The following is an 11,545-nucleotide window of genomic DNA, read 5'->3' as shown; positions in this document are numbered from 1 at the left end:
TTACTTTAGCCTTTTACTGGATAGATAGGTTTCTGTGGGTGACAGCGGGGGAGAGATGGGAGCTGGCTTTTACCCAGAGGGCTTTCCATTTTCAAAAAGTTAAAATCCTCTCAGTCAGTTTAAGTTTAATTTGAATAATTTGGTATCAAGTATCTAAAAACAATAACATAATTGAAAGGGGAAAAAAGACAAAGTGAGAATAAGAAAAAAGGGGCAAAGAGCTGAAAAATTTTCTTAAAACAAATAAACAAAAACCAACTGAAATCCTAAAGCTCTTAAGGCAGTATGTTGGTAATTTAGATTGTAACTCATGTACCAGCCAACACCAAATTATAAGGTGCACTTGGGCAGCACCCTGCCTTAGAGTTATAGAACCAGATCTCTTCCCTTTGGTTCTGCTGCTGACTTTCTGAGAGGCCTGGAACACACTTAAAGGAAATTTAAAAGGAAGACTATTGGTGAGATTGGTAAAACGAGGAGGAAAAAGAAGGATAGGAAGTTGTAGAAAGTTGAGGTAAGGGAAAATTTGCATAGTACAGAGAAGACCCGAGAGGAGAGAGTGAGAAATTGAAAAGTATGGCATAATTGAGAAAAAATAAAAGTGATTCATATACATTTAGCTTCTTCACATCTGTACATTCCAGAAAATTTAGAAAAGGAAGGCAACAGTGGGAGTATATGAGTTAAGCAATTTCTTCCTAGAGACAATTTACCAATCTTAGAAATTAGAAGTTAGGCTTACTTGATATCACCATTATTATTTTGCTGGTAATATGTGCTACTATGACTTGTTAATGGTGTATAAATGCTGTTTTCAACAGGTTTGACTATTGCAATTTAGTGAAAACTGCATTATTAGGACATTGTAAACTATAAAGGATTTGAAATGAAATAATTTGTCATTTCAATGGGAGTTCAATACTGTTCGTGTGTTACTAAATACCCAAGCTCAATATCTGAATTTAACACATTGAATTAATTATCATGCTTTGTTTTAAAACCATGTAGTAATAGCACATTCACACTCTATTTACTTTGTATTGGTAAAATATGAATAATCTGGGCTCGAATTTACCTTTGCAAAGAAAATGCTTCTTTATAAGTATTACTAATTCAGTGGGGCACAAATTTTGGTAAGGAAAATTGTTACATGCAAAGACATTTTTTTTCCCAAAGGATCAAAGCACATCACAGGTACTCACTCCACTAAGAACAATCATTATTCTAGTTAGAGATAAATTTATTCTTCAGATGGGTTTCCAAGGGTCTTACTGGGTCCTCTATTAGCCTAGTATTAGCCTAGCTGGACCCTCTATCACTGGGTCCATCTAGATAGCCTAGATGGCGTATCTGACAATATGGACTACTTTTGCTATCCTTTAAATAGGTCACTATGGCAAATCCTTTTATTTGCTTTCTTAATACCTATTTTTCTCTTCTTACTCATGGTAACAAAACTGAGTCATTTGATGCAGCAATAAATCTAGGTGTATATTCTCTTTCCTAATTTCCTTTGCAGCTGGATTTGGCCATGTAACTTAGTTCTAATGACTTGAAAGGTTAAAATCTAACCAATGAGATCAAAGTGAGTGTCCACATGGGTTTCTGGGAAAGCTTTTATCTTTCTTGATGAAAGGGCAAAGCAGCTGGCATTCTATTCATATTTTCTTTCCTTTTATAGTGTTTAGGTGATGTCTGGGGTTCCAGCATGAGCTGGAGCTTGTAACGAAGAGGTAACAAGCAAGAAGATGAAAGTCAAAACCATTAAAATAGTAGAGGAGGAGAATGGGAAGAGCATGGGTCCCTGATGGTATTTCAGAATAGCTAAACTAATGTTAGGAAAAGCCTACCTATGGACTTCTTATTGAGAAAAGTAAGTTTTATTTGTTTAAGACATTCTTAGATGTTTTGTCACTTGAAGCCAAATCCACCCTTAGGTGATATATTAAATATTAAGAGGTGTATGCTTGTGTACATGAATATATGTGTTATATATATATATATATATATATATAATTTTTTTAGCTTGTCTTTTCATTTATGATGAATATGAGGTTTATTTCAATAGATAAATGTGGATTTCTTCTCATGTTCACCTTCGTGTCCGTTAAGGGAAAAAAAGTAGAAAAAGAGAAGGCAAAAAAGAAAGAGGAAAGATAGAAAAGAAAGAGCTTGTGGTAAAGGAATGTAGGAGAAGTTATCTTGAAAGAAAAATAAGGAGTAAATTTCAAAAAGAAACAAATTAAAAATATAATAGTGAACTTGAAAATGTAACGTTATTATTTGCATTAGTCTCTGTGTACCTTATTTTATTCAGAAATATTTTTATTTATTTATAAAAATTTTTGAAATTTGTTTAGGGAGAGAGAGAGAGAGAGAGCGCACATGTGCACACATAGCAGGCAGAGGGAGAGGGAGAGGGAGAAGCAGGCTCCCAGCGGAGCAAGGAGCCCAATGTGGGGCTCAATCCCAGGACCTTGGGATCATGACCTGAGCTGAAGGCAGATGCTTAACTGACTGAGCCACCCAGGCACCCACAAAATATTTTTAAATGACACATTGTTTTGCAAAGATGTAGACATCTGCTTTAGGAAGAAAGTGATGAGGTTCAGAGGAATGAAGTTGCATCTAATGACTAGGGGATGCATGTTTCCACAGGATGGGGCTGCCCATTCTGTGGAAGAGGCTTTCTTTAGAATTCTCAGCCAAATCATATTTTCTCCAACTTGTTAGAGTGAAATGTGCATATAAAAGAATAGTCCTTGAGGTGAGCATGGTGATACGTGGGGTCTCAAAAACTCAGATGATACCAGCATGAAAGATGGAGCCATGTGGGATGTGCTACAGAGACTCTCAGAGCAATCTCTTCCTTCCATGGTACCAGGAATTGTACATTCATTCATTCATTTAAAGATTTTATTTATTTATTCATGGAGAAACAGAGGCAGAGACATAGGCAGAGGGAGAAGCAGGTTCCCCATAGGGAGTCTGATGTGGGACTTAATCCCAGGACTCTGGGATCATGACCTGAGCCAAAGGCAGGTGCTCAAGTGCCACCCAAGTGCACATTTATTTTTTATTGAAAACTTGTTTTTATTCTTACAACATTTATAACTCTAAGAGATTTAAATAGTACTTGAGGGGCACCTGGGTGGCATAAGGTTCAGAGTCACTGGTCTAGAGTAGGACTTGCAAACTGATGGCTGTTAGCAATCTGGCCTGCAGATGTTTTTGGTTTAGTTCATAGAGGTGTTTTTTTTTTTTTATTGAGTTATGGCCAACATTTATAAATGGATAGATTTCATGTACAAAATCTGATATTATGTTTTTGAAAAGTCAGAATTGACAAATCAAGGACTGCATTTCTATGAATATTGTAGAGTCAATAGTGGGTACTCAGCCAGCTGGACATATGTTCTCTAGTCTACTTGTTGCCTCATAGTCAATCTGGTTTCTACAGGTCTTTGAATTTGCAATACTAGGGGCCAGTCTAGATAACTTCTTCATAATTATTTATTAATCATCATTATTTCTGTATGCATGAGAGCTTTCACTTAGCTCAACTAGATATGGCAGAGAGAGATCAAAGTTTTTCTTCTATATGGCTATCATGTCTTATTGCTTCCATCAAGTTTCTGTATAAATTAATTGAACTAACAAAAAGCCTCATTGAAAATAATTTTCATTTAAACAAAAACTTTAGTGTTTTATATTCATCCTGCCAGAAGAATAGGTCTTCTTTTCATGCTAGGCATATATGGGTGATGGGGGTAAAGAGTAGGGCAGAAGGGCTATTAAAAATTGTAATTTGTAAGCAATATAGCAGTGGTGACCTTTGTATCGAATGTTACAAAGTCCTTCTGAGATGAGGATCATATTCCCAAGTAATAAAGGTATTCATCAGAATGAACTATGGAGTTTTTGTACTGCTATATAACATTCAAACAAAGGAAGAATATAGGATGTAAGACCAAAGAATGCCCTATGGAGTCTTAGAAATGAAAAACAATCTCATAGGAGTAATGGTTTTTAAAATCCACATATGGATAATGATTTGGAATAGTTGAAAACTTTCTCATGTCTTATGACCCTCTTGACTCATTCTAAAGTTTCATACCCTCATTGTGGTGGAAGAGTGAACTAAGGGAGAAAGAGATTTTCTTTATATTCAAATCATCCATTTTAAATGCATACAATATGTTTTCCATTTCCCATTTCATGAAATCTACCTTTTTTTCAGCTGCATTTTTTTCTCGTAAAGAAAAACATAAAGGGGCTTTCTTGGGACCTTGACTTACTGGTTATCTAGGTGTTTGCTAACTATCATTTGTGTTGTACTCTGACCAGATGCAGGCATTAGAATTTAATGGGAGCATGGAGATAAAGGTTGAGAGGACAGGAGATAAAAGGATAAGAGCAGTACTGAGGTAGTGGAAGTAGGTGGAGGGTTATGTCTTTTTAAGACGCCATTGGACTCAGAAAGGAGCTTTTGCTTCACACCTATGATGATAAGAAAGGTTTGGATCTGAAGGCCAGATCTTTAGGAATTTGTTGATTTCTCCAAACCACCTTGCCAAATTTAATGTCTTTCACTAAATCAGTAACCTTAGCAGTTCTGTACTCCTCAAATGCAGGATATTGTGAAAAGGCTAAACACACTATCCAGCATAACAATGATATATTTTTGACAAAATACATAAAAAATGTTTATTAAAATTATAACAGAGTACTTGTTAACCTCAGATTATCTACACATTGGAAGAAAATACCATCATAAGCAAGATTTCAAGATACACTCTATGAGCATGGATTGATGTCTTTTTCTAGGTATCATCTGTGTTTTAATTTAAGATTGATTTCTTCTACACAAAGTTTACTCTCAAAGCTAAATTGTAGTGGCTTAAAATCACTCTCTTTGATATTTAGAAGCCTTCAGCTTCTTATAATCAGATATCTTCATGAGCATATGTACAACTCTAAGCAACCTCAGAACTTTTTTTTTTTTTTACCTCAGAATTTTTTTGAACAAAAGAATAACTTGAGGGCAGGCCGAGTGGCTAGCGGTTTAGCGCCGCCTTCCACCCAGGGTGTGATCCTGGAGACCCAGAATCGAGTCTCACATTGGGCTTCCTACATGGAGCCTGCTTCTCCCTCTGCCTATGTCTCTGCATGTCTCTTAAAAAAAAAAAAAGAATAACTGGAAATGATCTCTTTTTAAAAAACTATATATCTATTTATTTGAGGGGGGGGGGACGACAGAGAGAGAATGAGAATCTCAAGCAGGCTCCCTGCTGAGTGTGGAGCCAGGCACGAGGCTTGATCTCACAACTCTGAGATTATGATCTGAGCCAAAATCAAGAATCAGGTGCTCAACCGACTGAGCTACCGATGTGCCCTAACTTGAAGTGATTTCAAAATTAGTTTCTTAGCCAATACTATTCCAACCAGTTGACCACAACCTTTGGATATCCTGGGCAACAAACTTGTTAATCAGCTAGCTTTATGAGAAAGAGGAGATTTAAACTTCTTCATCAGGGAGGTCTTTCTGTCATCCTGCCTTAAAGTAAACTTACAAACTTAAACAACTCTTTTAAGAAAATCAGGACATACTTATCTGGGTCCCACATATAATGCACCACAAATGCTTATCAAGGTTTCATAAAACCACCAGATAGGAAAATAGATGGGAGTCTTCCACTGTAGCCTTGGTGCTGGTTAGGAGATTAAATTTGAGGTAGGGTTGGGAGATAGGCAGCTGAAGGCAGAAAGAGAAGAGAGATGGACAGTTGAATGGGGAGGGAATTGGGAATCAAGATTGCCTCTGGGGTTTGGGGTTCCTTGGGTAAATATTTTTGTAGACACCTGTCTATATAAGTAATTTTATTACAAGTGTATTACAAAATTCATGGCCCTATGTGAAGAAGTGATTATAAATAGTGATTTAAGATAATAGAGTTGGGAAGAGGTACTTATTTATTTTCAGTTGGTACATGTGAAGATTCATTATGGGTTCCAAGCACCATCTCTTTAAATTAAGATCAAGGAACCATCTCTTTATGTTCTTGGTGGTCAAATACATCATTCTTGGCTAATTTTATTTTTCCAAGCATGAGAAAAGGCTAACAATGCTGTTATTACTTACAGTATCATGGCTCTTTAGAATCTGTTTGTATTGACGAGATGCCCTCATGCCACTTATTTACTGTGGAGTATGTCATCACTTATGGTGCTACATCATCCATCATGCTGCCCATAATACTAGCTTCCATTGCCTCTTTCAAAAGTTTTACTGTGCTTTGTTGATAATGGCCACAAGTGCAAGTGTTGCCCAGAGAATTCAGGGAACTGTGAGTGGTTGTTTTCTCGTCACATTGTATTTGTCATTTGGAATTTAATTGTGTAATCATGGATCAACCTTGCAATCATGTCTTCTCTTGAACTCTTCAGTCCATAATCATTTAATTTCTGGACGGTGATGTTTTTTTCAGAGTTGACTCCATCTCTGTGTTTCACACTGCCACTAGCAAAGTGGATAGGCATAGGCTCTCTGGTTAGTGTAATAAGAATAATCTCATTTATACAAGGGATGCCCATTCCTTGTCAGCCATGTGTCAAGGCCAATCTAGGAGAACATGGCATCACTACCTTTCACAGAAGCAAAAGAAGACAGCAGTGGACTATTTGATATTAAGGAGAAAATAGTCTCAAAGTATTTTATTTATTTATTTATTTATTTATTTATTTATTTATTTCTCAAAGTCTTTAAAGGACATGGAGTGGCACTTCTTGGAGGACTAGCTGATATGTAGTGTGGAGCCTTAGAGGGGTTGGGGTGACAGTGGCAGGGAGACAAAGAATGCCTACTCTCACCCTACTACCTGTGGGTACTGTAGATTAGAGGCTGCATTATAGGCAGAATCTAGTTGTTCACAAGTTATCACACTGACCAACCTGGGGCTCAAGGCCAAGGGTTAGCAGTGAACACTGGAAGCTCTGAACTCTGAACTTTTCCTGTACCTGACAACATGAGTGATGGTTACTCAAACTCTGTGTGTCAGCATTATTCTGTCTGTCCAGTTTCAGGCAGCCATACCAACAACAACAACAACAACACAACCCCACCACTCTAGTTGCTAGGAGTGATCCACTTGCGTTGCTGCATTCCTGGAACTGAGGCCTGGGTTGGTCTTGGGACAGACCTATAGGCAGCAAGCCCTAGAGCTCCTTAGGACGTTGGTTTTTTCCACTAGAAGGTTGGAAAGTACTACCAACGAGATTTCAGGCTCAGGTGCCCCACTTAAAAAGTACTACAATCCCATGCACAGGAGAAAGACTTAAAAAATTTTAAGGATGGCACTCTAAAACATAGAACTTCCTTGGTCCTAGGCTGAGGCAGGGTCCTGGCTTACCTGGATGACAAACTCTGTAGGTGATTCTTGTGCATTTGGGAACCATTGATCCACAGTGGAAATGGAAACAAGATCTAAGAGACTCATTTAAAGAGAAATAATAGATATCTAAACATTAGTCTTGTAATTATGTTGACAATGAGGAACACAATTTAAAATGTATATTTTTCTGTAATTTGAGGTGCAAGCTCTTCATTTTTTTGTGGTCTCTATGTTTTTTTTTATCTCTTTAAAAAATAAATTCAATTAGGCAACACATAGTACATCATTAGTTTCAGATGTAGTGTTCAGTAATTTATCAGTTGCATGTAACAACCAGTGCTCATCACATCACATGCCCTATGTTTTCTTAAAGCACAAATATTGCTTGGCTACAACTTCCAATACCACAAAAATCCAAATGACATACTGTGGGTGACTTTAACTAGATTCAAATCCTCATCCAGTATTTCTTTGTATTTTGTAACAAGAAGGAGAGTCTTCACATGTATGTTCATATTTTGATTGTGAGACAAACACTTCTCTGTCTTGGTGATTTCTTTAGTGTCTCTTGAAATATGGAGCAAGGACTCCCAGGGGAGATGACCCAACTCAGTTGGGATAAAGGCTACTATGCGGCATCAATGAATAGATATGCTTATTAAAATTATTTTAATTATATGAATTGCTTATTTTCTATTTCCTTTAAAAAATAAAATATTTCAGAAATAACTTGCTGATTTTCATGATCTTCTGCTGTCTGGAACTGATATTTTGTTATGTTCTTACTTTTTGTTGTAAAGAAAGGCCTCCCATCCCCCTAAGTCTGTTGCTGTAACAGTCAGATTTCACTTCTGTCTTCACTCTTAGGTCTTTATTTTGTGTTAGTTTGTAGTGCTCTTGCTCTGTTGATAATTAGCTAACACAAATCTTTTTAAGTACCTACAATAACACTTGTACATGACTAATAGTTGAGGTCCATTCAGAGTTGAATTAAAAATTGCCCAGTGATGGTTGTTTAGGAAGTTTCAAAGTCTAATAAATGCTGAGAAATACAGTGTTCTTAATACTTTTACGCTATGATGCTGCTGTGCATGGGTGCTATGTGGCACACTTGTAGGTTCTGAATCCACATGTCATTCAGTAGTCAGAGGAAAATTTTCAAAACTTGTGTGCATGAGATTCAGTTATTGCGGGGAAATAAGTGTAATTTATGTTCATATATTACACAATGTAATTATGTATAAAGTAATAGTATCTTTTTGAAAATATTCAAAGAAAGGCACAAAATAAAGAACTCAGGAGAGTCTTAAGTAATAATTTGGTGGGGAAGAAAAAAAGAGCCCAAACTTTATAACCTGTATAAATGTTTAGGTGCTTACTAAAATATTATTCTTTTAAAATTTTATTTTTATTTTAAAAAATATTTTATTTATTTGAGAGAAAGAGAGAAAGAGAGAGAGAGAGAAAGCAGGGGGTGGAACAGAACAGCAGGGGGAGGGGACAAGCAGACTCTCTGCTGAGCACAGAGCCCACTGCAGGCTTGATCTCACAACCCTGAGAGGCCATGATCCAAGTGGAAATCAAAAGTCAGATGCTTAACCTACTGAGCCACCCAAGTGCCCCTAAAATATTATTCTGATAGATTCTGATACATTCCATTCCATCCCATCCCATCCTGTTCTTTTGTTTCTAAAAGGCTTGTCAAAATTAGTTTTGTGTTTCACTAATAGTTTATTTTACCCATAATGTAAAATACACTGTTCTAGATATTAAAGAATCCACAGAGAAGTCATGGGACATAATACTGAAGCCCTCATTGGAAGGAGATCAAAGAAGGCCTTAAAAGGCAGACAAAGGGCAACTTTAAAGAACAGTCTAAATTATTATAAGACAATTGTTAGGCAATAATTTCAGTCATTATAGGTTTTTGAGTTGATGTAGCATTATTGCTGCTTAGTTTTAGAAAGACAGATATGGCAGCAAACGTATGAACATTATTAGAGTTTGTTAGCATGATGTAGTAACAGTATAGATAAGAAATCTCCATTAGAGTAGATGTGAAGAGCAGGGAAAAGTGTCCCAGTAGAGTTTATACAAAACATATTTGAATGGAAAGAGGAAGAGAAAGAAAGGAACCAAGAAAAGAGCTGGAAAGACTTTGAGGTGATTAGAATTTTGTGGTAGATATGGGCTTGACAGTGTTCTCCCAAAAGTCATATACTGAGGTTCCCCCAGTACCTCAGAATATGACTGTATTTGGAGATAGGCCCTTTAAAAAGGTGATTAATTAAACTGAAGCCATCAGGGTGGGTTCTAATCCAATACAATTTGTGTCCTACAAGAAGAGGAGATTAGGGGAGAGAGAGAGAGAGAGAGAGAAAGAACACTACATATAGAGAAAGAAAATCAATGCCCACTCAGATATAAGCAGCCATGAGAACTTTGACTTCAGGCCTTAGCTGAAAATTGTATAAAATGTGGAAAACAAACCAAGACACAAAACATATTAAAAATAAATGTTGTGGGATCCCTGGGTGGTTTAGCGTTTGGGCGCCTGCCTATGGCCTAGGGCGTGATCTTGGGGTCCTGGGATTGAGTCCCGCATTGGGCTCCCTGCATGGAGCCTACTTCTCCCTCTGCCTGTGTCTCTGCCTTTCTCTCTCTGGTGTCTCTCCTGAATAAATAGATAAAATCTTAAAAAAATAAAAATAAATGTTATAAGTAATAAAGTTTACCCAAGGCATTCATTTCTTTAGAGGTTGCTCAGAAAATATATTTTTTCTTGTTTTTTATTTTTCCTCTAAATTAGAAAATACATTTAAAAAATAATAGTTTTCAAATTTTTCTTCTAGCCTGCCAGTTTTGAACATTCATACCCAAAGGAGGAGCACCTAGCCACTACCATGTAGGGAAAAAAAGTCTTATGACTCAAAGTTTATTCTGTGGCTGTAGTAATCATAATACTTACTGTCATAGTATCCAAATTTGAATAAATATACTTGATGGGGCACCTCTTTATGTGCTGAAATTAAAAAAAATTGTTATAAAAATGACAGTGAATGTCAAACTGATATAAACATAGCATAAATTGAATAGATAAATATATTTTAGAAAGTTAGGGATTATATCCAGTTCAAAGATTTATTTATTTATTTCAGAGAGAGAGCATGTACATGAGTATGAGGAGGGGGAGAAGAGAAGGGAGAGAGAAAATCCCAAGCAATCTCTGTGCTTAGTGTGGAGCCTGATGTGGGGCTCAATCTCTTGACCCGGAGAGCATGGCCTGAGCTGAAACCAATAGTCACATGCTCAAATGACTGAGGCACCCAGGCACCTTCCCTTTCCATAAGGGAAGAATGATTAGATTCTGAAACTTATCTACAAATTAAAAAAAAATTATTTCATAAACATCAAGTGAAAATTTCTCACTAAAATTTCAGGTATATACAAAGAATTCCATTCAAGTCTATACACATGCTTCAAGTTATTTTACAAAACCAATGGAAATATGGAGAGGAAATTAGATGGAGTGTATTTGTATTGAGTAAAAACAAAATCAAACAAGTAAACATGCACAAAACCCCACCCTCAGAGAATATTAAGTTCAATAAACTATAGAAAAAAGCCCAAGACATAAGAAGTTCTAAGATTAAAATTTAATTGAATTTGAGAATTAAAGGCATAAATAGAAAACACTTAAGCAAATTCTCATTTTTTATAAATTTAAATGAACAGGTAGGCATGTTTTCTAAAATTAGGATTGGCGAGTCTTTAGAGAACATAAACCTAATTATAGGTTTTATTTCATGATACTCACTGTTCTTTATTTAAGTTGAACTGGCTGAAAGGTTTAGATGTTTCCATTTATGGCTACCTAATATAATTTTTCCCATAAAATTTTGCATCTGTGTTGTTTAGTTCAGTGAGCACATTAGGCAAAGGAACAAGTTACTGCAGGCTTCTATGAAATCACTATTTCCATAAATTTTGGTGTCCAACTTACCCAGTGAATGGGCCTTTAGATTTTAAAGATGCTTAGATTATTTTAATGTGATTGGCGCTTGGCTCTGCATAGAAATTCAAATAAATATTCAGCGTTAGGAGAAGAGCTCAACTCTAGTTCCTGAGGCAGAAATGAGTAGCTCTAATTCCTT

The sequence above is a fragment of the Nyctereutes procyonoides genome, unplaced genomic scaffold (assembly GCF_905146905.1).
Source record: "Nyctereutes procyonoides isolate TBG_1078 unplaced genomic scaffold, NYPRO_anot_genome, whole genome shotgun sequence".
Classification (NCBI taxonomy): domain Eukaryota; kingdom Metazoa; phylum Chordata; class Mammalia; order Carnivora; family Canidae; genus Nyctereutes; species Nyctereutes procyonoides.
The sequence above is the reverse complement of the archived record's forward strand: the minus strand, read 5'-3'. Positions refer to the sequence as shown.